The 27,340-nt window shown below is 43.8% G+C and overlaps 1 protein-coding gene across 4 annotated transcripts in view; it reads left to right on the top strand.

Moving 5' to 3' along the window:
* The first annotated feature begins 16,106 nt into the window (after nt 1-16,106).
* The window catches only part of PAK5 (p21 (RAC1) activated kinase 5), a 120,714-nt gene continuing 109,480 nt past the window's right edge, over nt 16,107-27,340 (top strand). For all 4 annotated transcript variants that reach the window (XM_081857029.1, XM_081857027.1, XM_081857028.1 and 1 more), the window contains exon 1: nt 16,107-16,337. The gene's annotated coding sequence lies outside the window, so the exon portion shown is untranslated. The remainder of the gene's footprint in view (nt 16,338-27,340) is intronic.

Genomic DNA, 27,340 nt, shown 5'->3' with positions numbered 1-27,340 from the left:
TTTAAAAAATAACATAAAGGTAAAGGTAAAGGGACCCCTGACCATTAGGTCCAGTCGTGACTGACTCTGGGGTTGCAGCACTCATCTCGCTTTATTGGCCGAGGGAGCCAGCATACAGCTTCCGGGTCATGTGGCTAGCATGACCAAGCCACTTCTGGCGAACCAGAGCTTTACCTTCCCGCCAGAGTGGTACCTATTTATCTACTTGCACTTTGACGTGCTTTTGAACTGCTAGGTTGGCAGGAGCAGGGACCGAGCAACGGGAGCTCACCCCGTCATGGGGATTCGAACCGCCGACCTTCTGATTGGCAAGTCCTAGGCTTTGTGGTTTAACCCACAGCGCCACCCGCGTCCCTAAAAAACAACAACATAATTTTGAATAAAGCAGGGATGGAAGGACACAGAAGTTGAAGATCTGTGAGGGGATGGGGGTGGGTGGAGTTTCCTGCAGGATGGTTGAGCTACACTAGTATGGGCAGAAAGACAATGGTTGTCCCAAAGTCACCCTCTAAGCTTCATAGCTGATGTGAGATTTGAACCATGGTCTCTGAGATCCTAGTCCGACATTCCAACTGCTACAACACACTGGCTCTCTCCTTATGAGAAACACCTCTTTCCTTCTGCCTAAGACTGCAGACTGCCCCTTCCAGTCAGAGGATGCAATATTGGGTTACACTAGGATTTCCCAAACTTGGGTCTCCAGATGTTTTTGGACTAGAGCTCCCATCGCCATGCTGTGTCCTAGTGCCAGTTTCCACAGAGGTTGCAAAGCTGAATCTGAGCTGTCCCACTTCCCAATACAAGTAGGGGCTCAAATGGCTATATTGCATAAACAACAATTGCCCCGAACCTAGAACACTATCATGCCAGGAAGAAAGCGTGTTCTCTTTCATGCAGAGCACATGTTGCGGTGGGGCTAACAGGACACCCCCTCTTGGTTACTGGGCGGGACCATTTGGATGGCCATGACTGTGACTGGGTCAATTTGGGTTGTTGGGGAGATTTTGATGTTACCATTTAGAGGGTTGTATATTCTTGGCACACAGCTTTTTTCAGTCTCTTTTGCTGAGTGCATCGGATCGCCCGCCCACCCTCCCTAATTTAGGGCTGTTGCGTTTGACCTTGCTATGCCTGTCATGGGGTCGTCTGCTTTTGGGGCAGGGGCCTGGTAGGAATTTTGTCCATTTGGCAGATTGGCTGGTGCCGTTTGGTTTTTGCCTACTGCGTAGCAAATCGTCACAACTTGTAATGTTGTGGTTAGGCATTGTTTAAAATTTGGTTGGTGGAGGGGTAAGAGTTGGCTGTGCCTGCCCCTCCAATGCTGCTGCTGCAAGGGAATTCCGTTAAAGGAATCAAGGGGTTTGCCATACATTTGTCCGTATCCCCGGCAAGGGGCTAGGGCTGTTCAAGCCCCTGGGAGCATGCGGGGAGAGGTGAGGGCCTGTGGCTTAGCTCCATTTCTCCCCAATATTGTTTTCCCTTCCTGGCTTTCGCTGGAATCCAGAAGTCAGTTCTGTCATAACCAATGCCTAAGCAACCACTCACATTTATGTATTTTAATAAAGTTGTGGCCAAAATTATGCCAAAAACCTTAAACAAAAATTCTGTGTGAATTGTGATTTATTTAGGGGGTGGCTTGGGGACCTCGACACATAAGGACCCTAGTCTAGAAAGCTCCTCCCTGACTTCAATTTTTCTGTGTGTAATTGCCCCCATGGAAGAGTACACTCAGGCTGCAGCCTGAAGTAGCATAGTCCAGACTTTGATTTACTACTTTATTGAGAAGAATTGGCTTGGCCTTTTTCCATTCTCTTGAAGAAAGAAAAAAAGGAAAGAAAATGTTTCAGGCAAAATGGTATCTTCTTGTACATTAGTGAAGTGCAGTAGTCATAATTCATCCATGAAATGCTTTTGAAATATGCCAAGGTATTGGACCATATTATAGCATCCGTTAAAGAGACCGTGGGAATTCCAAATCTCTCATGAGTATTGATATAAAAAATTCTCAATGCCCTCACATGTTTCATTGGGAGGAAGTCACGACAGTCAACATGTTTGAGTAGCAGAGTGTCAATGTACACATAGGATATAGGTAAAAAAGGTAAAGGTAAAGGACCCCTGGATGGTTAAGTCCAGTCAAAGGTGACTAAGGGGTTGCGGTGCTCATCTCGCTTCAGGCCAAGGGAGCCGGCGTTTGTCCACAGACAGCTTTCTGGGTCATGTGGCCAGCATGACTAAACCACTTCTGGTGCAACGGAACACCATGACGGAAGCCAGAGCACACGGAAACGCCATTTATCTTCCTGTTGCAGTGGTACCTATTTATCTACTTGCACTGGTGTGCTTTTGAACTGCTAGGTTAGCAGGAGCTGGGACAGAGCAACAGGAGCTCACCCCGTCACAAGGATTTGAACTGCCAGCCTTCCAATCGGCAAGCCCAAGGGGCTCAGTGGTTTAAACTGCAGTGCTACCCCTGTCCCTTTACATAAGATATAACAACCATGGCTGGCCATGGTTCTTTTGCTGCCTGAGGCAAAGGTCAGGATTGTGCTCCTTGCTGTTCCCCATCCATCAATATATCCGCTCACTGAGGCAGGTGTTTCTAGACTCCAACTCCCATCAGCCCCAGCTGTCATGGATAGCAGTTAAGGATGTAACAACTGGAGGACCACAGTTTACCCAAGCACACCCCTGCCTAATGTTAGGGCTGGCCCTAATTGCAACAAACCAAGCAAACCACAATGCAGCTGAGAACTTTTGCTGCCATGAGACTGGCAAGAAGTATCCAAGTTATCAGCAAATGTAAACCAGCATGCTTATACTGAGACCCCCAGCAATTGCTCATTTTTGCAGCAGTCGAGAATTTGGCCAGAAAAGCGGGGCTAACTACATATTATAAACAAAGCACAAATAATGTGTCCCTTCCAAATTATGTTAACTATTTCATTCTACCATTTCCCCCCACCAGATGGAAACTTGCTGCAGTGGGATAACTGGTTCCAAATGCAGGTCGTATGTTTAATTATTATTATTATTAGAAGTGAAACAAATCAGATATCTTTTCACCAGGAAAAACATATATTCTCTGCAGTTATTTATTTATTCATTCTGCCCCTGTCCCACCTTGGGTAATGTGGCAGCATCTGTTTCCATCATATTTCCATTATCAGAGCAAGCTTGTTATTTCTCCCATCGTGCACAGCAGAAAACCTACACAGAGTGCACAAACAACCCCATGGTCCGATTGCGTAGCAAACTGTAGCATTGCTGGCCACTAGCCTAAAATTTGTAGGTTCATGACAGACAAAAGGAAACACTGCAAAGTTCACAAAACACACACTGTATTGGCCCGAATAGAAGCCTCACCTTTTTTCCCAAATTCTGACCGTGAAAAGTTAAAAATGCGGCTTAAATTTGCGACCTTACAAAAATGGGCTTTTACAATATCGCTGCTGAAACAGAACAGGTGTGAGTGCCTGGGGAATTTTAAGGGAGCGACTTATATTCGGGTATTGTCTTTTTTTCCTCCCCCCCCCCCGAATTTTAAAGGTGTGGTTTATATTCAGGTGTGGCTTGTATTCAGGTCAATACGGTAATAATTTATGCTATTCCCTGCAGTGAGATATGGACTGTGTAAACATACATTTAAGCAACCCTCTCCTCCAGAATCCAGGGGATGGGGGATAAATTTGATTCAGTTCTCATTTAAAGGTGGCCCTACCTAGTTTGCACTGTCTGAAACAATGTGAATAGCAAAGCATAGCCGCCCTTCCAAATTCCTGCTTCTCCTAATAGATACATCTTTGTGCACAACTGCATTTTTGAACACATTACTTGGCTGGAGAACTGCATTGCAAAATTCAGAGAAGTACAAATTTTGAAAGGTGACTGTGTTTTGGTTTGCGCATCCCACCCTTGGAAAGTACAAATTTGGCAGGCTCACCTTTAAATGTGACCTGAATCGAATTCCTCCTCCATCCCTATCTACAGGTCAAAATTAAATAATACAAACGTATTTTAACCATCTCCAAGACTGGTCTTTTGAAGCAAGCACCCTTGGCAAGTTATTTTCTTTTCCTTTGCAGATTTTTTGTTGAAAAGATCACAGGTTCAAAGGTATTCTTCATATCTATCTGCAGGCACCTGCTCATAGTCTTTGTTTCGTTCCTTGAGAGAGGGAAGCATTGGAGAACACTGCTAAGCTAGATAAGATATCTTATTTGCTCACTTGCTTGCTTGTGGTTTTTCTTTAATTAGAGCTCTGCAGACTTGCAACCCTGCAGAGACCCTAATTAAAGTTATTTGCTGTTCACTTAAAATATGCAGCCCCCTCTGCTTACAGCTTTATTTCTGACTGCAGTTTCTATTATCAAAAATGCACCTTCTTCCACTGGCTGTTCCTCCCTGGGTCTTCATCGCCCTTTTTGGTTTTCTGATGCTACACTCAGCTTTAGACTGAAGACCAGACAAGACAAGATTGTGGATATCTGCCTCCACATGATGAATCACTTGGTTTTGTTGAATGACTGTCTATAAGACTCATCTACTGCAATTTGCAATGCACTGTCCCATTTTGAAGGGATGGATATTTCCACTGTGATTGCCCATGTGGTGCATTGCTGGCCTGCATGGAGACAGGTACAATTTGGAGCAAACTCAAGTAGCTTGCATGTGTACAACAGGTATGCTGGATCAGACCAAGAGCCCAACATCTTGTTTCTCACAGCAGTCATTTGGGTGCTTTTGGGAAGTCAAGAAGCAGGCCGGGAGGGCAATATAACTCCTGCTGTTTACCCCACAGCAACTACCTCTGAACATGGAATATACAGTGGAACCTCGAGTTGTGGACGTAATCCATGACGGAGGCACGTCCGCAACCCACAGCGTTCGTAACCTGCAGTGCTGTGTCTGTGCACATGCATGACGTGATTTGGTGCTTCTGCGCATGTGTGAAGTGCGATTTAGCACTTCTGCACATGCACAAGCGGCGAAACCCAGAAGTAACCCTTTCCGGTACTTCCGGGTTTCCCACGGTCTGCAAAAACGAGCGACGAAACCCAGAAGTAACCCTTTCCGGTACTTCCGGGTTTCCCACGGTCTGCAACCTGAAAACACGTAACCCACAGCGTTTGTAACCCGAGGTGCCACTGTGTGTGTGTGTGTCTGTGTGTGTGTGTATGGACGCAGATAGCACTGTGTGTTAAATCACAGAGCCTAGGGCCTGTCGATCGGAAGGTTGGCAGTTCGAATCTGCACGACGGGGTGAGCTCCCGTTGCTCGGTCCCTGCTCCTGCCAACCTAGCAGTTCGAAAGCACGTTGAAGTGCAAGTAGATAAATAGGTACCGCTCCAGCAGGAAGGTAAACAGCGTTTACGTGCACTGCTCTGGTTCTCCAGAAGTGGCTTAGTCATGCTGGCCACATGACCCGGAAGCTGTACACCAGCTCCCTCGGCCAGTAAAGCGAGATGAGCGCCGCAACCCCAGAGTCGGTCACGACTGGACCTAATGGTCAGGGGTCCCTTTACACACACACACACACACACACACTCACACACACACACACACTCACACACACTATGGCTAATAGCTGTTGATAAACCTACTATATTCTACATTTTATTTAGCCAGATTCCAGCTAAGGCCATTTTCGTCCTGAGATATTCTAAGTTCCTCAAGACTGACCTTTAGACAGGTGGAGGTAAATCAAGAATTCCTCTGACTCTAATTTGATCTTCAGAAGCATTTGTGGGCTCTTAATGCTTCAATTTTCATATAGTTTACATTTTTTAAAGGCGCCATCCAACCGTTGTAGGGACTCCACTCCGGATTTGTGTAGGACTTACTCCTTAGCCTTTTCTTCTCCTGAAGATATCCTGCAAGGCAGCAGAGGTTTAGGATCAGAGTTTTCCTTCTCTTAGATGGGTTATCTTCCCGGATTGATGAGCCCCATCTGCCTCTTACTGCCTCTCTACAGCATGCGAAGAAGCCAGCTTCCTGACCATTGGACCCACTTTTGTTCTCGTCTGCTTAATCTTCCAGATACTCTCTTCGCATGCTGAGGACCTCCCTAGGGTTTGAGACCCATTGGCTCACTTGGTTTGGCTGGCCAGTCAAAGTTGTTTCCTGGGGTGTGGCCATTGTTGCATGGAAGCTGAGTGTAGAGCGGGGGGCCAAAGGTGGACAAACTACCCTAGAACAAGCACAACATTTCCCTCACCAGAGGTACCACTCCTCCCTTAAGACCCCATACACTTCTGTGACTACCACTGAATTAATATATTTATAATTCTATATATGCAACAGTATAAAGGGTGTTAAGTTTCATAAGGGTTGGAAGATGAAGCCAAGATCAGAACTGAAAAGTTAATAGAAGGAAGGAATAATAATAATAATAATAATAATAATAATAATAATAATAATAAATTATTTATGCCCCACCCATCTGGCTGGGTTTCCCCAGCCACTCTGAGCGGCACCCAACAGAATATTAAAAACACAATAAAACATCAAACATTAAAAACTTCCCCAAACAGGGCTGCCTTCAGATGTCTTCTAAAAGTCAGATAGTTGTGTATTTCCTTGACATCTGATGGGAGGGCGTTTCACAGGGCAGGCACCACTACCGAGAAGGCCCTCTGCCTGGTTCCCTGTAACCTCACTTCTCACAGGTATTCCACAAGTATTTGAGACTAACAGGGAGAGGAAAGGGCACCACTATCTACATATTATTTCTCTCACATGTCAATCAAATAGCAAGATACATTCGTTTTGACATGTACTCCAAGATCTATCTTTTCAGGATGTGATGAATTTATACCTTGCTACATTAATCCTCTTAGTGCTTAACCAGCAGTTAAGGACTTTGATGTCTTAGCTATCAGTTTCACTGGACGCTCTGACATGATGGCTGCATAACCAGTTGCTAGCTAGGGGGGGAGCCTCAAATAATTGATTCAGACTTAATCTTTTTTTTTTTTTTAAAAAAAGAGAGAGATTAAGTCAATTTTATTGCATTTATCAAGGTTTTAATTCTCTTTGCCATTTTTTGCAATTCGGCAAATTCAAGCACTGCTTCCAATATCTATTTATTTCCTAGCCAAGTGGAAAGAGTGACAGGAGGACCTAAATACTGGATGAGTCGTGTGTCATTGCGGCTACATTCACTTAAGCCCTATGATGCCACATGAAACTGTCATAGCTTCTCCCTAAGAATTTTGGGAGCTGTTCTTTGTTAAGGGTGCTGAGAGTTGGTTACCAGACTCTGATTCTCTGTACAGAGCTCCAGTTCCCAGAATTCCTTGTTAAGAGGGACTGGCTGTTGAACCAGTCAAGGACTCTATTCTTGGCATGCAATAATATTGACTATTTTATGGTTTGTACATGCTGTGGCGCTGTGGCCTAAAGCACAGAACCTAGGGCTTGCCGATCAGAAGGTCGGCGGTTCGAATCCCCGTGACGGGGTGAGCGCCCGTTGCTCGGTCCCTGCTTCTGCCAACCTAGCGGTTCAAAAGCACACCAAAGTGTAAGTAGATAAATAGGTACAGCTCCGGTGGTAAGGTAAACAGTGTTTTGATGCACTGCTCTGGTTCACCAGAAGCGGCTTAGTCATGCTAGCCACATGACCCGGAAGCTGTACGCCGGATCCCTCGGCCAGTAAAGTGAGATGAGCACTGTAACCCCAGAGTCGTCCGTGACTGGACCTAACGGTCAGGGGTCCCTTTACATAGTGGTACAACTTTTCGAAGATAAGGCATCAGGGTGGAATCCCTTAGTTTAATATTGGGTCGGGGTGAAGTGGAGCATCACCCCTACCAGTCAGGGACTGGGCAGCTGAGGAGGAGTGGTAGAAACCTCCACCTCAAGGTTTCCGGGCAGGAGGAAGATGCCAATAGTATGGACCCAGATTCATGGTGGTGGGAAACAGGACACACCCCAGAAGAAGAAGAAACAATGAGTTGGGAAATAATGGAGGATGAGGAAGAGGAGCAAGCTAGCAAGCAGGTGCTTTGGTAAAGGGAAAGGGAAAGGACCCCTGGATGGTTAAGTCCAGTCAAAGGCGACTATGGGGTTGTGGCACTCATCTTGCTTCAGGCCAAGGGAGCTGGCGTTCGTCCACAGACAGCTTTCTGGATCATGTGGCCAGCATGACTGAACCACTTCTGGTGCAACCAGACAGCGTGATGGAATCCAGAGCTCATGGAAACAGTACTTCCCACCGCAGTGGTACCTATTTATCTACTTGCACTGGCATGCTTTCAAACTGCTAGGTTGGCAGGAAGCAGATGCTTTAGTTATGAACAGAGACAGGACTCTGGGAGTGGAAGAAACAGTACAGCATACGTGGACACTACATCACTTGAAAGTCTGGTAGAACCTCCTCCTTCTCCGAGGACCAGGCTATCCCTTCACATCTTTGAGCAGAAGGCTAAACAGAGACAGAAAGATTCCGTCTCCAGCCACCATAGGCAGTAAGGAGGGGTTTGGAAGTGCTGCAAGGGGCACTATGAGCAATGTCTCAAGACTGAGAATAATTCACAGTCTCTCTGTGCATTCTGTTGATTTAAATAAAAGAACTGGAAGAAGCTCTCTGCATCTCTGATTTCACCAGGCAGCTAGCCTGTGAGTTGTGACGCTTCCTCAAGCAGGTGCGATTTCAGAGCACTCTGTTAGAGGGGTCAAAATGGAAGTCTCTGTCCAGAAGCCAAGTGGGGGACAGATGGACCATAGAGGGCCACCTTGGTGGACCCGTATCTCGAGGAAGTGTCAAAATCCCAGGGATAACGCTGCTTAAGCATCAGTCCTCCAACTGGAGGCTGAGAATGGATATAAAGAACCAATGCCTGAGTCAAAGCCTAGCTGCATCAGTAATCAATGAAAGTTGTGGCCAATTTTAAATCCTAGAACGTTGTCTTGTCCAGTTTGTTTACACCTATCCTCATCTTGGACTCTCCCTCTGGGGTGCAGGGCAGTGTGAATGGGTCCACAAAGGTATTTTTGTATCTTTGTAGATAATATGCAGTGTTACCTTGGTTGTGTCACAACCTCTCGGGCTAACTAACATCATAGGGGCATTGTGATGATAAAATGGGGAAGGGGAGAGCAATGTCCATGAGCACTTTGGAGGGAAAATGATGGGATAAAATGTAATAAATAAGCAATATACTTCTATGGAGTTACCTCCATGTAGAAAAATGGCATGTGCTAAGTGGTCCTCTCTGACTGGCAAAGTTTCCCCAACATCTCAACAGCTGAGCGGTGGAGAGCTCGACGGGTACAAAAGGAGAAAGCTTCACAATGCCAATTAAGTTTCAGAAAGAATAGCTTTCAACAAAAGGAAACCAAGCATGAGGTGAACTCACAATAGGGAATACTTCAGATTCTAGAAAGCTGCCTTGCAAATAAAATTGCTAGGTTTGTAGAGTGAAGGTATAGTCATTTTCTGCAGTGAATAGCTTGCACAGTGTTAGTTACTTGCACTTCACAAATCCCATTGCTTCAAGGCAGCAGAGCATGCTGCTTCTGATCAGGCAGATGCCTTGCCAGTATAGATTTGCCCCATGATACCAAAGATTTCATAGAAGCGCTGCCGAGAAAAGAAGTAACTTGCAGGATGCAGTTTGCAGAGAGAGAAAAAGTTTCTGTGTTTGCGGAGATGATATTTGTGTCATGTAGTAATCGGAAGGTTTACCTCTGCAGGACCTGGAGATCTGTCCAGTTCTGGCCTCAGTCCCTCAGTTCTGCTGACTAAATAGAAGGCACGCTTAGATGTTGCTGCATTTTACAGAGTCTACCAGGTGATACACCAGTGTTAGATGGCACCAGGCATAAATCTGCTGGCTGGATCCTGCTGGGTTTGGGCCATCACCACAGGAAACCAACAATGGTTCTGCATATTTGGAATATGTCACACTCCCTGTGCAGTCAAAAGGGACATTAGTGGCTTGTAATGTCAAGAGGTCCTCCCTCCTTCCCTCCCACCTACTGAGTTTCAAGTTGAATTCTCACATTGTCGTACAGACCATGCCCATTACCTGATTTGTTTTCCTGCACTGACTCCAGATCACTAAAGGTATCGTCTGCAACTCACCACGAAGGCCTCCCTTGCTCTCTCTCTCTTTTTTTTTTTTGAAATTCTTTTTTTTTTAATAATTTTTATTAATTTTCATAAACAAAAACACAAAAAAACATACACAAACAACACATGACTTCCCCATACCTCCCCTTCACTGCACCCTTGTTTCCAATTTTTTAGCAATCCTTCATTCCATTTTTATATTTAACTTCCCTCAGGTTTTCTTAACTTAAACATTTACAGCTGTAATTCTCTGTTTCTTACCCCTTGACATTTTATCAGTCTGAAATTTTACAGCAGTTCTTAAGATATATTTTGAATTTTTCCCAGTCCTCTTCCACTGTCTCTCTCCTCTGATCACGGATTCTGCCGGTCATCTCTGCCAGTCCCATAAATTCAGTCACCTTCGTCTGCCCTTCTTCCAGAGTAGGTAATTCTTGCATCTTCCAATACTTTGCCAAAAGGATTCTTGCTGCTGTAGTTGCATACATAAAAAATGTCCTATCTTTCTTTGGTACCAATTGGCCGACCATGCCCAAGAGAAAAGCCTCCGGTTTCTTTGCAAATGTCCACTTAAGGATTTTCTTAATTTCATTATAGATCATTTCCCAGTAGGCCTTAATCTTTGGGCAGGTCCACCAAAGGTGGTAGAAAGTTCCTTCACATTCGTTACATTTCCAGCATTTATTATTGGGCAAATGGTATATCTTTGCAAGCTTGACTGGGGTCATGTACCACCTATAGATCATTTTCATTATGTTTTCTTTCAAGGCACTACATGCCGTAAATTTAAGGCCTGTGGTCCATAACTGTTCCCAGTCAGCAAACATAATATCATGACCTAAGTCTTGTGCCCATTTGATCATAGCTGATTTAACCGTTTCATCCTGTGTATTCCATTTCAGCAACAAGTTATACATTTTAGACAGATTCTTAGTATTGGTCTCTAACAATTCTGTTTCCAATTTTGACCTCTCCTTCTGAAATCCTAGTTTCCTGTCCTGCTTAAAAGTCTCATTTATCTGATAATAATGTAACCAGTCTCGAACCTTGGATTTTAGTTTCTCAAAGCTCTGTAATTTAACCTTTTCACCATCATATTCTATAATTTCACAATACTTTGGCCAATTAGAGTCCATGTTAAGTTTTTTCACCGCTCTAGCTTCCATTGGTGACAACCATCTGGGTGTTTTACTTTCCAACAAATCCTTATATCGATTCCAAACATTATACAAAGCTTTCCTGACAATATGATTTTTAAAGCCTTTATAAACCTTTGCCTTGTCATACCATAAATATGCATGCCAGCCAAAATTATTATCATACCCTTCCAGGTCTAAAATGTCTGTATCCTCAAGAAGTAGCCATTGCTTCAACCAGCAGAAAGCTGCTGCTTCATAGTAAAGTCTTAAGTCCAGCAGAGCAAACCCCCCCCTATCTTTTGCATCAGTCAAAATCTTAAATTTTATTCTGGGCTTTTTGCCCTGCCAGACAAATTTGGATATATCTTTCTGCCACTTCTTGAAACAGTCCATCCTATCCAGAATTTGTAATGTCTGAAATAAAAACAACAATCTCGGCAATACATTCATCTTGATAACAGCAATTCGGCCTAACAAGGAGAGTCTCAACCTAGACCATATGTCAAGATCTTTCTTAACTTCCGACCAACATTTCTCATAATTATCTTTAAATAAATTCACATTCTTAGATGTTAAGTTCACCCCCAGATATTTCACTTTTTTTGTTATTTCCAAACCAGTTTCCCTTTGGAAACTATCTTTTTCCCCCGTCGTTAAGTTTTTTTCCAGCACCTTTGTCTTCTGTTTATTTAATTTAAAACCTGCCACTTGACCAAATATTTCAATTATTTCTAAAACTCTTTTTGTACTGGCTTCTGGCCTTTGCAGAGTCAAAACTAGGTCATCTGCAAATGCTCTTAACTTATAATGTTTAGCTCCGAGCTGTATTCCTTCAACCAGCTGGTCCCTTCTAATCATATTCAATAACACCTCCAGGACCGATATAAACAACAGAGGGGATAATGGGCATCCCTGTCGTGTCCCTTTTTCTATTGGGATCTCATCCATAACTACACCATTCACGATTAATTTTGCTCAGAGTATATTGCACCTATATCGTTTTCAAAGTTTTGGCCTACCCCCATCCCTTGGAGATTCCTCTTCATAAAGCTCCAAGAAATATTGTCAAAGGCTTTCTCCGCATCCACAAAAATCAAAACTGCTTTTCTATTTATGTCAGTCTCCAATAGTTCCAAAATGTCTATAATGTTCCTCACATTGTCTGACATATGTCTCCCTGGTAGAAAGCCTGTTTGGTCCTTATGAATCTCCTCTAGCAACACTTTTTTAAATCTTTTTGCTAAAATGTCTGCAAAAATTTTATAATCCACATTTAAGAGTGATATAGGGCGGTAGTTCTTAACTTGATGTTTCTCAGTTTCTGTCTTCGGTATAAGTGAGATGAATGCTTCTTTCCACGATTCGGGAGCCTTTTTCCCCTCCAAGATTTGGTTACAAACTTCTTTCAATGGTTGTATTAGCCATTCCTTCATTGCTTTATAGTATCTCGCAGTCAGCCCGTCTGGTCCTGGTGATTTTCCCAATTGCATATCCTGGATGGCACCCTCTATTTCCTGGTTCGTGATTTTCTCATTTAAAATCCTTTTGTTTTTTTCCGAAATCTTTGACAGTCCATATTTTTTAATAAATTCTTCTATCTCTTGTTCATTTTTTGGCCCTTGTGCATACAGTTTCTTGAAAAAACTTTGAAAGCAATTACTAATTTCATTTGGTTTATTGATAGATTTTCCATCTACCTCGAGAGATGTCACAGTATTCAACTTTTGTCTCTTTTTCAATTGCCATGACAGCAGTTTCCCACATTTATCTGCTGATTCAAAAGTATTTTGCCTCATTTGTTTTATTTTCCATTCTATTTCTTGGTTCATCAGTTCCATATATTGGGTCTGGTAATACTTTATTTCTCTTAAAATCTCCTGAGATTTAGGTTTTGATCTCAGTTTCTTCTCTCCTTCTTTCATTTGTTTCCAAATTTTTTCCTTCTTCTCATTCTGTTGTTTCCTCTTTATAGAATTCTGCTGGATTAGAAAACCACGCATCACGGCCTTGCTTGCATCCCATATTATTCTTCTTTCCACATCTGTTCTTAGGTTTATCTCGAAGTAGTCTTTCAGTGTCTTTTGGGCCTTTTTATAAATTGCCTCATTTCTAAATAGGGTGTCATTCATTCTCCATCTGAAGGTTCCAGCTGTTAGATGGCACCAGGCATAAATCTGCTGGCTGGATCCTGCTGGGTTTGGGCCATCACCACAGGAAACCAACAATGGTTCTGCATATTTGGAATATGTCACACTCCCTGTGCAGTCAAAAGGGACATGAGTGGCTTGTAATGTCAAGAGGTCCTCCCTCCTTCCCTCCCACCTACTGAGTTTCAAGTTGAATTCTCACATTGTCGTACAGACCATGCCCATTACCTGATTTGTTTTCCTGCACTGACTCCAGATCACTAAAGGTATCATCTCACCACGAAGGCCTCCCTTGCTCTCTTATAATGGCAACGGTGCCCACCTGAGAGGTGCTGGAACTGAGTTCCAGTGTGTTCTGGATGAAAAAAAGAGAAACCCCTAAATTTGAATGGCATGCCTCAAATTCCATAAGAGCATTCATTAACTGCCTGCAAGAACTGATTAAAAAACAAACAAACCACAGCAAGCTCAAAATATGGCAAGGCAAACATTCCGTAAGGTAATCAAGGCAGCAACATTGGCTGCAGGTGGTAGCCTAGGATATAATTCAATTTGCAACTCCTAGGATTGCCATACGTCCAGAATTTTCCGGACATATCCAGTATACTGCAGCTGCATGCAGTGCATCTAGGCAGAAATTGGCGAAAAGTCTGGGAAACTCCAGATGTATAGCAGCCCATGAAGGCAGTGTTGCCTTTGCCAATTTGCTCCAAAATGTCCAATTTCTTTGCAATTTCAACAACTTTTCTGTCCAGATCTTCACTTTTTGAAATATGGCAACCCTAGCTACACAAGTGGTGGTACAATGGATTTTGTGGCTGAAGCACTGAGAAACACACATCCCCATCCAAGGTCTGTTCAGAGAAATGTCACTGAGGAAGGGACAGTGTCTCCCACTGTACTTGAGGGCAGTAGGTTTGTCTAAGGGTTAGGGACTCAGGTGGCGCTGTGGTCTAAACCACTGAGCCTCTTGGGCTTGCTGATCAGAAGGTTGGTGGTTCGAATCCCCTCAATGGGGTGAACTCCCTTTGCTCTGTCCCAGCTCCTGCCATCTAGCAATTTGAAAGCATGCCAGTGCAAGCTGATAAATAGGTACCGCTGTGGCGGGAAAGTAAATGGTGTTTCCATGCTCTCTGGTTTCTGTCATGGTGCTCCTTTGCACCAGAAGCAGTTTAGTCCTGCTGGCCACATGACCCAAAAAGCTGTCTGTGGACAAACATTGGCTCCCTAGGCCTGAAAGAGAGATGAGCGCCTCAACCCCATAGTCACCTTTGACTGGACTTAACCATCACATTGTACTCCTACCCCTGGACACTCTTGCTACCTCAGCATCTGCTGCCTGGGGCAGCTGCCAGCCTTGCTATGCCGCATCCCTGCAATTCAGAACCAGTATCAGAGTTCCAGCCAGAGAAAAATACTTGGCAGATGTGAAGTAGGGCCTGAGAAGATATCTTCCCGACATGTGTGCCCCCAATCACTTCCTTACAACATTAACTCCCTTTTTCCAATGAAGCCTAGCCTGGGCTGAAGGAGAAGTCCTCATATCACAAATGAGCAGTTTCATATCACAAATGATTGGTAATGATGTTAATAGTCCTGCCAACCTGGTGGAACCAACAGCTCATTGACTTGCACCACACAGGGACTCACTCCCTAGCTGCTGCTTGTGGTTTGCCTTCTCTTGCTAGGCAAATCTTCTCTCCAGCCTTTAATGCAGACCCTCCAAGTGTCCCTATTTACCAGGGACAATCTGGGATTTACAGAAGCCATCCCGGTTTCTGATCTGATCCCGGAATGTCCCACTTTCCCATCCCTTTTTCCACCAGAGAAATGTTGGAGGGTATGGAGTTATCTGACCCCCGAGCCCTGTATTGGGAAGGTGTTTTTATGTTTAATATTTTATTGTGTTGGAAGCCGCCCAGAGTGGCTGGAGCGACCTAGTCAGACAGGCGGGGTGTTGATGATTGCTGATGGAGGAGGAATGGGTCATCCCTATTTTCATTGGAGAAATGTTGGAGGGTACGTTAATAATAACAAAGGAAGATGGAAAGAAGATAAACTCCTTACCAGAGAAGAACAGCAGATCAAATTGATGGATTATGCCGAAATGGCTAAAATTACCAGAAGAGTCAGAAATCAGGAAGATCAAATTTTTAATAAGGAATGGGGGAAATTTATAACTTATCTTATATACCACTGAAAACAGTTAAAATCGTTAGTCGGATTGGAATATCACTTGTAGTTTAATGGTGAATTCTGGATACAATGGAGAGATAAAAGAATTGGATTAGTATAAAAGATGCAGGAGGAAATGATTAACAATAGGACCCACAAAGGGGAGGAGGGAAGTCCAGGAGATTCCTTGGAATCTTGTTTTTATGTTGTATGTTCAATACGTGGCTGTAAAATTTTAAATCTGAAAAACCAAATAAATAATTTTTTATATATACTGTAAAATTTTAATCTGAAAAACCAAACAAATTTATATATAAAAAAGAAAACACTATGGGAAAAAAAATATAACAAGGGAGAAATAAACTGTAATTCAGAACAGCGAAAACCCAAAGCAACCCTCCTCTTTAGGTATCATTTGGGCTCCTAATGATCTCTGTCTCTCTCATTGCGGCTTGAAGAAGAGGCGGTGGGGCGGGGCGGATGGCACACATACCCGCCTGGCGCGCGCACCGCGCTCCCCCCAGTGCGCAGGGCGCGTTTCTTGCGCGCCTCGCCTAGCCGCAGCATCTCCTCGGATCGCCGCTACGAGGCGAGCTGGAGCTTTTTGGCCGGCGGCAGCCCGGATGTAACAGCAGCAGCAGCAGCAACAGCAACATCAGAGCCGGAGCCGCCGAGCTGTGGTGCTGCCTTGCCTCCTTGCTAGTGACAAGCCTCGGCGAGCACGAACATGGCGCTCGGAGCGATGTAACGGAGGCGCCGGGGCGGCCGGAGCTCGCTTGACAACCAGCCGGCAGCCTTTAGGTAAGCGCGACAGGCTTCCGCGGGAATGGGGAGAAAGGCTGGTTCCAGCGCGAGGACCATTCTCAGCCGCAGCATCCCGAGGGCCAGCGGGCAGCATCAGTAGCCTCTAGCTGGAGAGGATGTGGGATGGGAGGATGGAGGAGAGAGGGTACCCTGGTTGCCACTGCCTTTGTCAGCTTCCTCGGGGGACGGAAGAGCCTCGCTCTCCCGAAGGCAGCGCTGGCTCCCTTTTTCTAGAGGGAAGATGCGCTCTTGGAAGGATGCGAGGCATCTGTGGGTGTGGAAGACTGGAGTGTGTAGATTAGAGGCTATCCCAGCTCTCTCATTTCCAGCATGGTCTGAGCTGCCAAAGAAGCACCCCCTCACCCCTGCAAAAAATAATAAAAAATAAAAAATACCAGCCCATGCGTTTTTGGGTAGGGCTGTTGTGCACATGATGTCTCAGGGATCGGACATTATCTGTTTGCAGAAATCTGCATGTTTCGGTAGGATTGTCCACAGAGTTGGCCACATGCAGCATGCATACATGTGTGCGCGCATGCACACACACCCCAGCGAGCATGTTTTTGGGTGTGGGTATGCTGGGCGGGGAGGGGAGGGGGAGATTTAAGGAACTGCTGTGACTGCTTGCATGGAGAGCGTGGCGATTCTCTGGTCTTGCAGATTAAAGGCGCCGTTCGAAACTGGAGAAATTTAATATTCTCCATGTGTGTGTTGTGCAGTAAGCCCTGCTGTGACCTTGTCATTTTAGATGTTGAGGAGGTAGGAAACACAGGGAAAAAAAACCCGCCACCTTCCCAAACCTAGTGAAACAATGCCCTCTTTTAAGAATCTGATGAAGAGTACTTCTCAACTGCAAGCTGCTAGTTCTTTTGATACTCTTGCTTATTTTAGAATGATGATACATCGCTGGCATTTTTTTTAAAAAATGTGTTTTATTTAATGTATGCATCCCCTTGTTCATAAAACAAGGTGAGATAAAAATGTAAATGTCCAAGTCAGATAAATATTGGAAATATTGTTTGGACAGCTGAGTGATTTCAAGAAAGGTAATAGGATTCTTGTGCCTATTTTAGAGAACTTTGCATAACAGCAAGACAAGATAATCTCTCACTAAGTAGAACACGTATTATTTTACTCTCCTGTACAGGTTTACTCAAAAGTAATTCTCAGTGTGTTCAATGAGGCTTACTCTGAGGTAAATGTGCATAGGCTCACACCCTTCATCAAATGCTTAAAAAACACAGCAAACAGATAGATTCACTTTTGTAGTTATTTTTATATAATACTACATCGATGATGGATTAAAAGAGAACATTGGGAGCAAGTTTTGTTTCATAATAATTTATTATTTATTTATACCCCGCCCATCTGGCTGGGCCTCCCCAGCCACTCTTTCAAGCTTAAGAATCAACTTTTCTTTAGGAGACAAATATTGCACAGGAGTTTAGTCTAAGAATAGCTCATTGAGAGAGCATGAGCCACAATGTGTGCACTGGGCAGGGTGTCTTGGAGCCTTGCCAATGAAATCAATAGACGATCACACCAAGTCTATGATTATGCTGACTTTTTTTTTTTTAATGCACTTCCAAGCTTCTTGGGTCTGCCATTGTTTTATGTGAAGTGTAAAAGCTGTTTTTGATATTTGCTGCTTCTTTTATCTCACTCTTCATGTGATACCTAATTATCACTGGATGTGATGGTTTGGGTTTTAGAACAGTATCCTTTTCTCTTTTTTTAAAGTCTAAGTTACTTCTGAATAATTTATCCCTGAGGTAGGGTTGGGAGAAAACCACAACTGTATCGCAACTGACCTTGTTTTAGAAAGATACAAGGCTGTAGACAGCAAGACAGTGGAATGACAAAAGGAAATTAGTGTTGGCAAAGGAATGTCATGGTGATCTCTCATTGTGATAATTCCAAAATGCATAGTAGGGCAATACCTTTATTAGGCCAATTCCAATGCCACATAACATTTGGGGAAGAAGCCAATTTTGCTTTAAAGCCCCCAAACAGAAGGTGGGAACCTGTGGTCCTCCACATGTTGTTGAACTCTTTTTTATGAAATAATTTTTACTTGATTTTACAAGTATAAAATAATAACAATACCACCATACGCATCCATATTTAAAGATTCCTCTGAATCTCTGGCTTCCATGGGTCCTATTGTCAACCTTTTCAACTACATATTATTCAGTACTCCATATTTTATATCACTACACTATCTGCATAGTACTTGCTACATTACAAGTGTTATTGAAATCCTGCTAATGTTTTCATCTGCTTACAGTGTTCTCCAAGATAAATTATCTCTCTCTCCCCCCCCCCCATTCTTTATTAAAGTTTGGGTCTTCTTGGTTCCTGAGCTTTCTGGTTAGTTTTGTCATCTCATCATAGTCCAACAGTTTAATTTGCCATTCTTCTCTGGTAGGGACTTTACCTTCTTTCCATCTCTGGGCTAGTAGCATCCGTGTGGCTGCTGTCGTGTACATAAAAAGTCTTTTCTACTCCTTTGGAATGTCAGCACCTAAAATTTCTAATAGAAAAGCCTTTTAAATAAATAAAATTTTAAATAAAAGTTAATTTAAACATTTTTTTCAACTCATTATATATCATTTCCCATAACATATCGTTGTTATGTTACAGGACCACCACATATGATAAAAAGCGCCTTCTTTTTCTTTACATTTCCAGCAGATATTTGTACCTGTTATACATTTTTGCTAGTTTTGTTGTTGTTTAGTTGTATAGTCGTGTCCGACTCTTCGTGACCCCCTGGACCAGAGCACGCCAGGCACTCCTGTCTTCTGCTGCCTCCTGCAGTTTGGTCAAACTCATGCTGGTAGCTTCGAGAACACTGTGCAACCATCTTGTCCTGTGTTGTCCCTTTCTCCTTGTGCCCTCCATCTTTCCCAACATCAGGGTCTTTTTCAAGGAGTCTTCTTTTCTCATGAGGTAGCCAAAGTTTTGGAGCCTCAGCTTCACGATCTGTCCTTCCAGTGAGCACTCAGGGCTGATTTCCTTAAGAATGGATAGGTTTGATCTTCTTGCAGTCCATGGGACTCTCAAGTCTCCTCCAGCACCATAATTGAAAAGTATCAATTCTTCGGCGATCAGCCGCCTTTATGGTCCAGCTCTCACTTTCATACATCACTACTGGGAAAACCATAGCTTTAACCTTTGTCGGCAAGGTGATGTCTCTGCTTTTTAAGATGCTGTCTAGGTTTACTAGGAGTCAAATACCACCGGCACAACATTTACATATAGTTTTCAACACATGTTGTTGAACTCTATCTCCCACCGTCCATATGCATTGCCCATACTGAGGTTGATGGGAATCGGAATTCAACGACTGGAGGGCCACATCTTTTATACCTCTGCCATAAAAAGTTTGCATTAGTGCTTCTCCACGCTTTTCCCAGTTTGCCCCACTACCTGCTCCTGGGGAAGCCCTCTCTTGACCACTGAATTAGAGCAAATGTCGAGCAGGTTTTCAGCAAATTGATGTTTCCTTCAATTTGGCAGTAAAGAGTGGGTTTCCCCAGGGAAAGCACAGGATAAATGGAAAACTCAATGCCTAGAAAGCAGCCTGGGATAAGCGTAAAACCTCTCAGACATGTGGACAAGCAAAAGTATTAGTCTCAGTCTTAAAATGGAGTGCAGATTAATTTATCTTAGGTAGTATACAGGTTTAAGGTTACACTCTAGTTTGTTTGGATAAAGAAACAGACAATGGTCAGTTCCATGTTTTCTAGAACATAGAATCCAGCAGTTCTAGGAATATAGAGTGTTTGATGACAGGAAACAGATTTTTAACCTACGCCTCTTCCTGAAATTTTAGTTTTCTTATCATATGTGGTGGTCTTGTAGTAAGGTTAAAGCTTACTGGGAAATGATATATAATGAAATGAAAAGGATGTTTAAAATAACCTTTGTTATTAGAAGCTTTTCTTTGGGGAATTATAGAGACAGAACTGCCTAAAATGTATAGAACCCTATACATATATGTGACTACAGTGGCAAGAATGTTACTCGCCCCAAAATGGAAAGAAGCAGAAGTCCCAGCAAAGGAAGAATGGATACAAAAACTTGTGGAATATGCAGAAATGGTGAAACTTACCGAAAGAATGAGAAATCGAGATAATAATATATATTTTTTACAAAAGAATGGAAATGGTTTATTGAATATTTACAGGTAAATTTTAAAAAGATAAAAACATTGGCAGGATTCTTGTAATAACCTGCAGTTTTATAAGAGTATATATTTAAAGAAGATGAATAAATGAGTAAACTAAGTTAATTTGGATATGCAGAAGATATTAAAAATATATTTAAGGAACCCCAGAAAGAGGGGGAAGGAAGTCAAGTTTTGAAATGTCAAAATGAGTGTAAAATTAGTGAAATGTATAAACTTGAAAAGTACAGTCATACCTCGGGTTGAAGTCACTTCAGGTTGAGCGTTTTCAGGTTATGCTCCATGGCAACCTGGAAGTAACGGAATGCTTTACTTCCGGGTTTTGCCGCTCACGCATGCACAGACGCTCAAAATGATGGCACATGCATGTGCAGAAGTGGTGAATCGTGACCCGCGCACGCACAGATGCACAAACGCGGGTTGCGTTCACTTCAGGATGCGAACGGGGCTCTACAACGGATCCCGTTCACATCCAGAGGTACCACTGTAGTAATGATAATAATAATAATAATAATAATAATAATAATAATAATAATGAATAAATAAAGCACAGCACTGAGATTTTAGGTTTCTATATGCTCCATGTGTGAGTATTCAAATCACAAGAACACCCATTTGCAGTCAAGTGCTACAGTCAAGTCACAAGTTTGCAACCTCACTGAAAATTAGGTCATCATTGCCCACCCCAGTGTAGATGTCCGTGTCATATGTTAAAAATGCAATTATTTAGGATCTTATGGGCTCAAAAATATTAATGCAGGGATTTCCTTATTTCTCTTTTGCATTCAGGAGACTTTCTGTCATGATGTTGTCAAAGTCTTCTCTATGCTTATGGTGAGACCAGGAAAAGCTCAGCCCTTTGAAATCATGAAAGCTGATATCATTGCTATAGATGCTGGCGTTCACAGAGGCCTATGTTTTCCCCTCTCTTTAAATGGGTGAAGGGAAGAAGTATCGCCAATCACTGGTTGCTGGGGAAGTTTCATTGCCAGTTTTCAACAGGCAAGAAAAGTTTTCGAAGCTTCACAGGAGTTCTAAGGTCTGCAAGAGGCTTGAGTGATCACATACCCCCCAACATTACTCCATTGAAAACAGGGACATCGTATTCCTTAACAGTGTTCAAAACTCCCATTGTTCTAGGCACATTTTGCGACAGGGAATTTCATTAGCACAAACAGTTTCTGAGCTCTGGGTGACTAAGATTTCAGATTAAAACTGCAGATTGGGAGGAAAGGAGGACCTTTTTCTGCCTCCCCACTTCCAGCTACTCTTTGATGACTGGAGAAGAGACCTTCTTAAGAATATTAGGGGGGCAGGCAGGGGAAGTACTAGACCATGGGAAAAATGAACATAATATTTTAGCTGCAGTTCATTCATTTTTGGCTTTGTACAGTGGTACCTCAGTGTACAGTGGGACGCGGGTGGCACTGTGGGTAAAACCTCAGCTCCTAGGACTTGCTGATCGTCAGGTCGGCGGTTTGAATCCCCGCGGCAGGGTGTGCTCCCGTTGCTCGGTCCCAGCGCCTGCCAAGCTAGCCGTTTGAAAGCACCCCCGGGTGCAAGTAGATAAATAGGGACCGCTTACTAGCGGGAAGGTAAACGGCGTTTCCGTGTGCTGCGCTGGCTCGCCAGATGCAGCTTGTCACGCTGGCCATGTGACCCGGAAGCGTCTTCGGACAGTGCTGGCCCCGGCCTCTTAAGCGAGATGGGCGCACAACCCCAGAGTCGGACACGACCCAGCCACACTGGGCAGCTCCCAACAAAATGGATGGTGCTGCTTTCTCTAGACAAGAATTTACAATCTGAAAACAAGTTCACCATAACCATATACAGTGGTAGAAGAAGAAGAAGAAGAAGAAGAAGAGTTTGGATTTGATATCCCGCCTTTCACTCCCTTTAAGGAGTCTCAAAGCGGCTAACATTCTCCTTTCCCTTCCTCCCCCACAACAAACACTCTGTGAGGTGAGTGGGGCTGAGAGACTTCACAGAAGTGTGACTGGCCCAAGGTCACCCAGCAGCTGCATGTGGAGGAGCGGAGACGCAAACCCGGTTCCCCAGATTAGGAGACTACCGCTCTTAACCACTACACCACACTGGCTCCCAGTGGTACCTCAGGTTAAGTACTTAATTCGTTCCGGAGGTCCGTTCTTAACCTGAAACTGTTCTTAACCTGAAGCACCACCTTAGCTAATGGGGCTTCCCACTGCTGCCACGCCGCACCACACAATTTTTGTTCTCATCCTGAAGCAAAGTTCTTAACCCGATGTACTATTTCTGGGTAAGCGGAGTCTGTAACCTGAAGCGTATGTAACCCGAGGTACCACTGTATTCGTGTTATAAAAAAGCATGCCTAGACATTCTGTTGTTGCACCCATAACCTAGGTTTAAGGTACCATTTAGCTCCTAGCTTTCATATCTCAGTTTCCAGCACTGTTCCTTAACAGCAGCAACAACAATTTTATTATTTATACTCCTCCCATCTCACTGCGCTGCCCCAACCACTCTGGGTAGCTTATAACATATATAACATAACACAATAAAACATGAAACATTGAAAAACTTCCCAATTCAGGGCTGCCTGCCTTCAGATGTCTCCTAAAGGTTGCATAGTTACTCATCTCCTTGGCTCGGGGGGTCACATAACTGCATACCCTCCAACATTTCTCCGATGGAAATAGGGATGTCCTATGGGAAAGTGGGACATTCCAGGACCAAATCAGAACCCAGGATGGCTTCTGTAAATCTGCGACTGTCCCTGGAAAATAGAGACACTTGGAGGGTTTGTGATTGGGCTTTGGGTGTATTAGAGACATTGATACGCTTTGGGGGGGGGGGAAGTATCACTCCTTTTAAAAGTTGTGATCTAGGACCTCTTAAACTTGGTGCTCTGTCTAGCACCTGGTGGTGATGGAATGTATAGCATGCTTTCCAGGATGCAGGTGGCGCAGTGGTCTAAACCACTGAGCCTCTTGGGCTTGCCAATCAGAAGGTCTGCGATTTGAATCCCCACAACGGGGTGAGCTCCTGTTGCTCTGTCCCAGCTCCTGCCAACCTAGCAGTTCAAAAGCACACCAGTGCAAGTAGCTAAATAGGTACTGCTGCGGCAGGAAGGTAAACAGTGTTTTCATGCACTCTGGTTTCCATCATGGTGTCCATGATTGCAGTCATGGGATTTTTGTCTATCACATGACGGTGTATGTTTTGATGGGCTAAAGAAAGCCTTTGAAGCTCTTGAACGAATGACCAGGAGGGAGAGAACACGCCAGTCAGGCATGTGTCTCTACTAGGGTCCTACTTGAGTGTAGGACATGCTCCTGACAGGTAAACAGTGTTTCCATGCACTCTGGTTTCCATCATGGTGTCCCGTTGTGCCAGAAGCAGTTTAGTCTTGCTGGCCACATGACCCAGAAAGATGTGTGGACAAACGCCGGCTCCCTCGGCCTGAAAACGATATGAGCGCTGCAACCCCATAGTCACCTTTGACTGGACTTAACTGTCCAGGGGTCCTTTACCTTTTTCTTTTTGCTAGCATGCTTTCCCATTAAACCACCGCTTAGGGCAGCAATGGGGAGCTTGCTCCCCTTCATATGCCATTGGATTCAGCCCCAGCCATCTCAGCCCATGGTCAGAGATGGTGGGATTTGCTGTTCAACATCAACCCGAGGGGAGAAAATTCCCCTACCCTTGCCTTGGGGTTTCTTCCTCCCCCCTTCAGAGCCCTTTATCAGGCATTGCTTGCCTTTGGCTTTGGGCTGGAAGCCAGTTTATACCTTCCTTGTCAGCATGCGGTGTCCTTCATTCACATTGGGATTCTGCAAGTTTGCTTCAGCTGGGTGTATTTGGGATTCACACGTGGCTACTTCCATGAACTGGCAATTCTTAGTTCTTGGGGGTAACCTTTTGCCTTCTGCCTTCAACACGTAGCCAATCCCGTGGTTTGTGCATTTTCATTTAAGCGCTGCACCAAGTCTGTGCAGCTCTGACAAGTGAGTTAAAGCCTCACCCAAACATGTCACACAGCATGGCGATGTCTCTCATTGTCTCTGCCATCGGCTATGTCCTGTATGTTGCATATTTAGAACTGCAGTGAGCTCTCATGAATTACAATTACAATCCTATGGTTAGTTATACATACACTTTATTGATTCAACAGCACCTGTCCAATACAGTGGTACCTCGGGTTACATATGTTTCAGGTTACATACTCCGCTAACCCAGAAAAAGTGCTTCAGGTTAAGAACTTTGCTTCAGGATGAGAAGAGAAATTGTGCTCTGGTGGCACGGCAGCAGCAGGAGGCCCCATTAGTTAAAGTGGTGCTTCAGGTTAAGAACAGTTTCAGGTTAAGTACGGACCTCCGGAATGAATTAAGGACTTAACCCGAGGTACCACTGTATACGGTTATGGTGAACTTGTTTTCAGATTGTAAATTCTTGTCTAGAGAAAGCAGCACCATCCATTTTGTTGGGAGCTGCCCAGAGTGGCTGGGGAAACCCAGCCAGATGGGCAGGATATGAATAAATAATAATAATAATAATAATTCTTATTATTCTTCTTATTATTATTCCACACACTAGAGGAAAATATCAGTGGGCCTGGAGAAGTACCAAATATATCTGGGCGGGAGAACAAGAATCCCTAAACACCAACAGCCCAACGAGGGCCTGACTTTAAATGGTGGTCACACAATGACTGGTGAGGGAGAAATAAAAAACTGGTGTGTGTGTGTGTGAAATGGAATATCCTGAAAAAGGGCATGGCTGGTTGGAACTCTGATCAGGAGCACTCTACACTGCAAGATTTTGTTGCAGGTCCCACTTGCACTTACAAAATTTGGATGCACCTAACTGTTAAAAAGTCTCCTCTAGGAAACCTGTTGTATAGATGTCAAGGTTTGTGTCTGGAGCAGGTCTGGGATGACTCACAAGGTGGTTGTGAAGTAAGCTCTTTATTCAAGGAAGCAAAACAGCTCAGGCCTAGTGAGCACAGGAACTCTTCACAGCAGATCTTGCTCCTATGAGGCAGTTGTGAGGCAGCTTCCTGACTCTATTCCTTCCCAAGCAGCCTGAGACTCTGACACCTTGTGTGTCTCTTCTCCACCCTCTTCTGTAAGTTCTGGGAGGCCAGGGGGACAGGGGAGCTAGTCACAGCAGGAGGGGCATACCTTCTGGTTGTTTCTTCAGCAGCCTGCCTCATCTGTGCCTCTTGGCCCTTGTCCTCTCCAGCCTCTGCTTCTGCCACTGCCTCTGCACTGCTCTCTGCCACCGACTCTTCCCGCTCACTAAACCTTGTTACCTCTTCAACTTCCGGCACCTGCTCCTCCCAGTCTGCTCCCACTGACCAATTATCATTGTGCCACCACCAACCCACTGCCTCTGAGCCTTCTTCCCTTGATGGTTCCCTAGCTAGTGCCTCCCACCACTCCTCTATATCCAGCCAGTCCATGACAATAGAACATGCATCCTGTTATGTTCGCACCAAGTTTACTTGGAGGTTAGGCTCTGCACAGCCTTTGTGGAACATGCATTCTGATTTGTTTGAGGAGCAGCTATGCATCAGGGAACATTCCTCCTGGTTTGCTTGTGGCAGGTTGATATGCCTTCCCATTATTCATTCAACCCACATTTTTCAGTGGCTTTCCACACTAGTTTCCTAACTGCAAAAGGTCCTTTAAAAATGGTTTTGTTGTGCTGGGAGGACAGAGCACTGCTGATTTTAATTATTTTGATTTTAATTATTTGTTATTTTTCAGATGATATTAGGTGCATTTGAGAAAACCACTGTTCCAACAATATATTGTATAAAACAAACAACTTGCCTTGGTATTTATACAGATTTGTTTCATGCTGAATAATAAAGTTTAATCATTTTTAAATTCCAAAATATCCCTGTTTTCAACTTGCGTTTTACTGATTATTTTAAGGCTTGTTTTATTTTATTTTTTGTAAACCACTTGGAGATTCCATTTCCAATCAAATAGTTCATAGATATTGTTAAATTAAACTAAATAAAAATAAGTGCACAAATGAAATAGATAAAAACAATTGTGCAAAGCTAGACTTCCAGCATGTGGTTGAGTCCTTTCCATGAAATAGTGACAGTATGGAGGCACTCAGAGTGTTAGAACCTGTTTAAAAATAGCAGCTGCATAAACAAAGTAGACAACTATTCATATCTTCTGAATTGCTAAGCTCATTTTTTATAACATGGTTGCCTTCTGGAAACCTTTGCAGCTGACTTTTTTCTACCTTGTTTTTCTGGTTGTCCTAAATTTTGGGCAAGATCTCTGCAAATGCTCCACTTCTCCTTAGGCTTGAAGACCTCCACTTTGTATTGATTTGGAGTCTGATGTTGACATCTGACTAGAGTAAGCATGTGGATTTCAAATTTCTTTTGCTCTAAGTCCTGTGATAATTGTGATAATGAACAAATGTTGACTGTAGAGACATGAGTAACTGGAGAAGAGGTATTTAGATGGTTTGTCTAGCTCATGACAAGCTTGGGACCTCTAAAGCAAAACAAGTCCACCTATCTTTTACTGTTAAGTATTGGAAGGTTTGCCATCTTTTTAAGGGGTCTGTTCTGTGTCTCCTGGAGATATCCACTCCTCTTATCGCTCTGCCTTTGAGTTGGCTGGCTTCCATATGCAGTGGCTCACAGTCAAGTTAACTTCTTGCCCTCCAATTGTCCTTTCCCTTCTGGCTTCTCCTTTCTCTCTCCCACAATGTGTTTGCAAGTTCCTGCTCTTATCTGCTACACCACTTCTCTAGAAAGAGCGTTACTGGATGAATGCTGAAGCCCGGCTGAAAT

This window comes from Podarcis erhardii (assembly GCF_964252035.2).
Source record: "Podarcis erhardii genome assembly, chromosome: 3".
Taxonomy (NCBI): Eukaryota; Metazoa; Chordata; class Lepidosauria; order Squamata; family Lacertidae; genus Podarcis; species Podarcis erhardii.
Note: the sequence above shows the minus strand (reverse complement) of the source record. Positions and strands in the feature narration are given on the sequence as shown.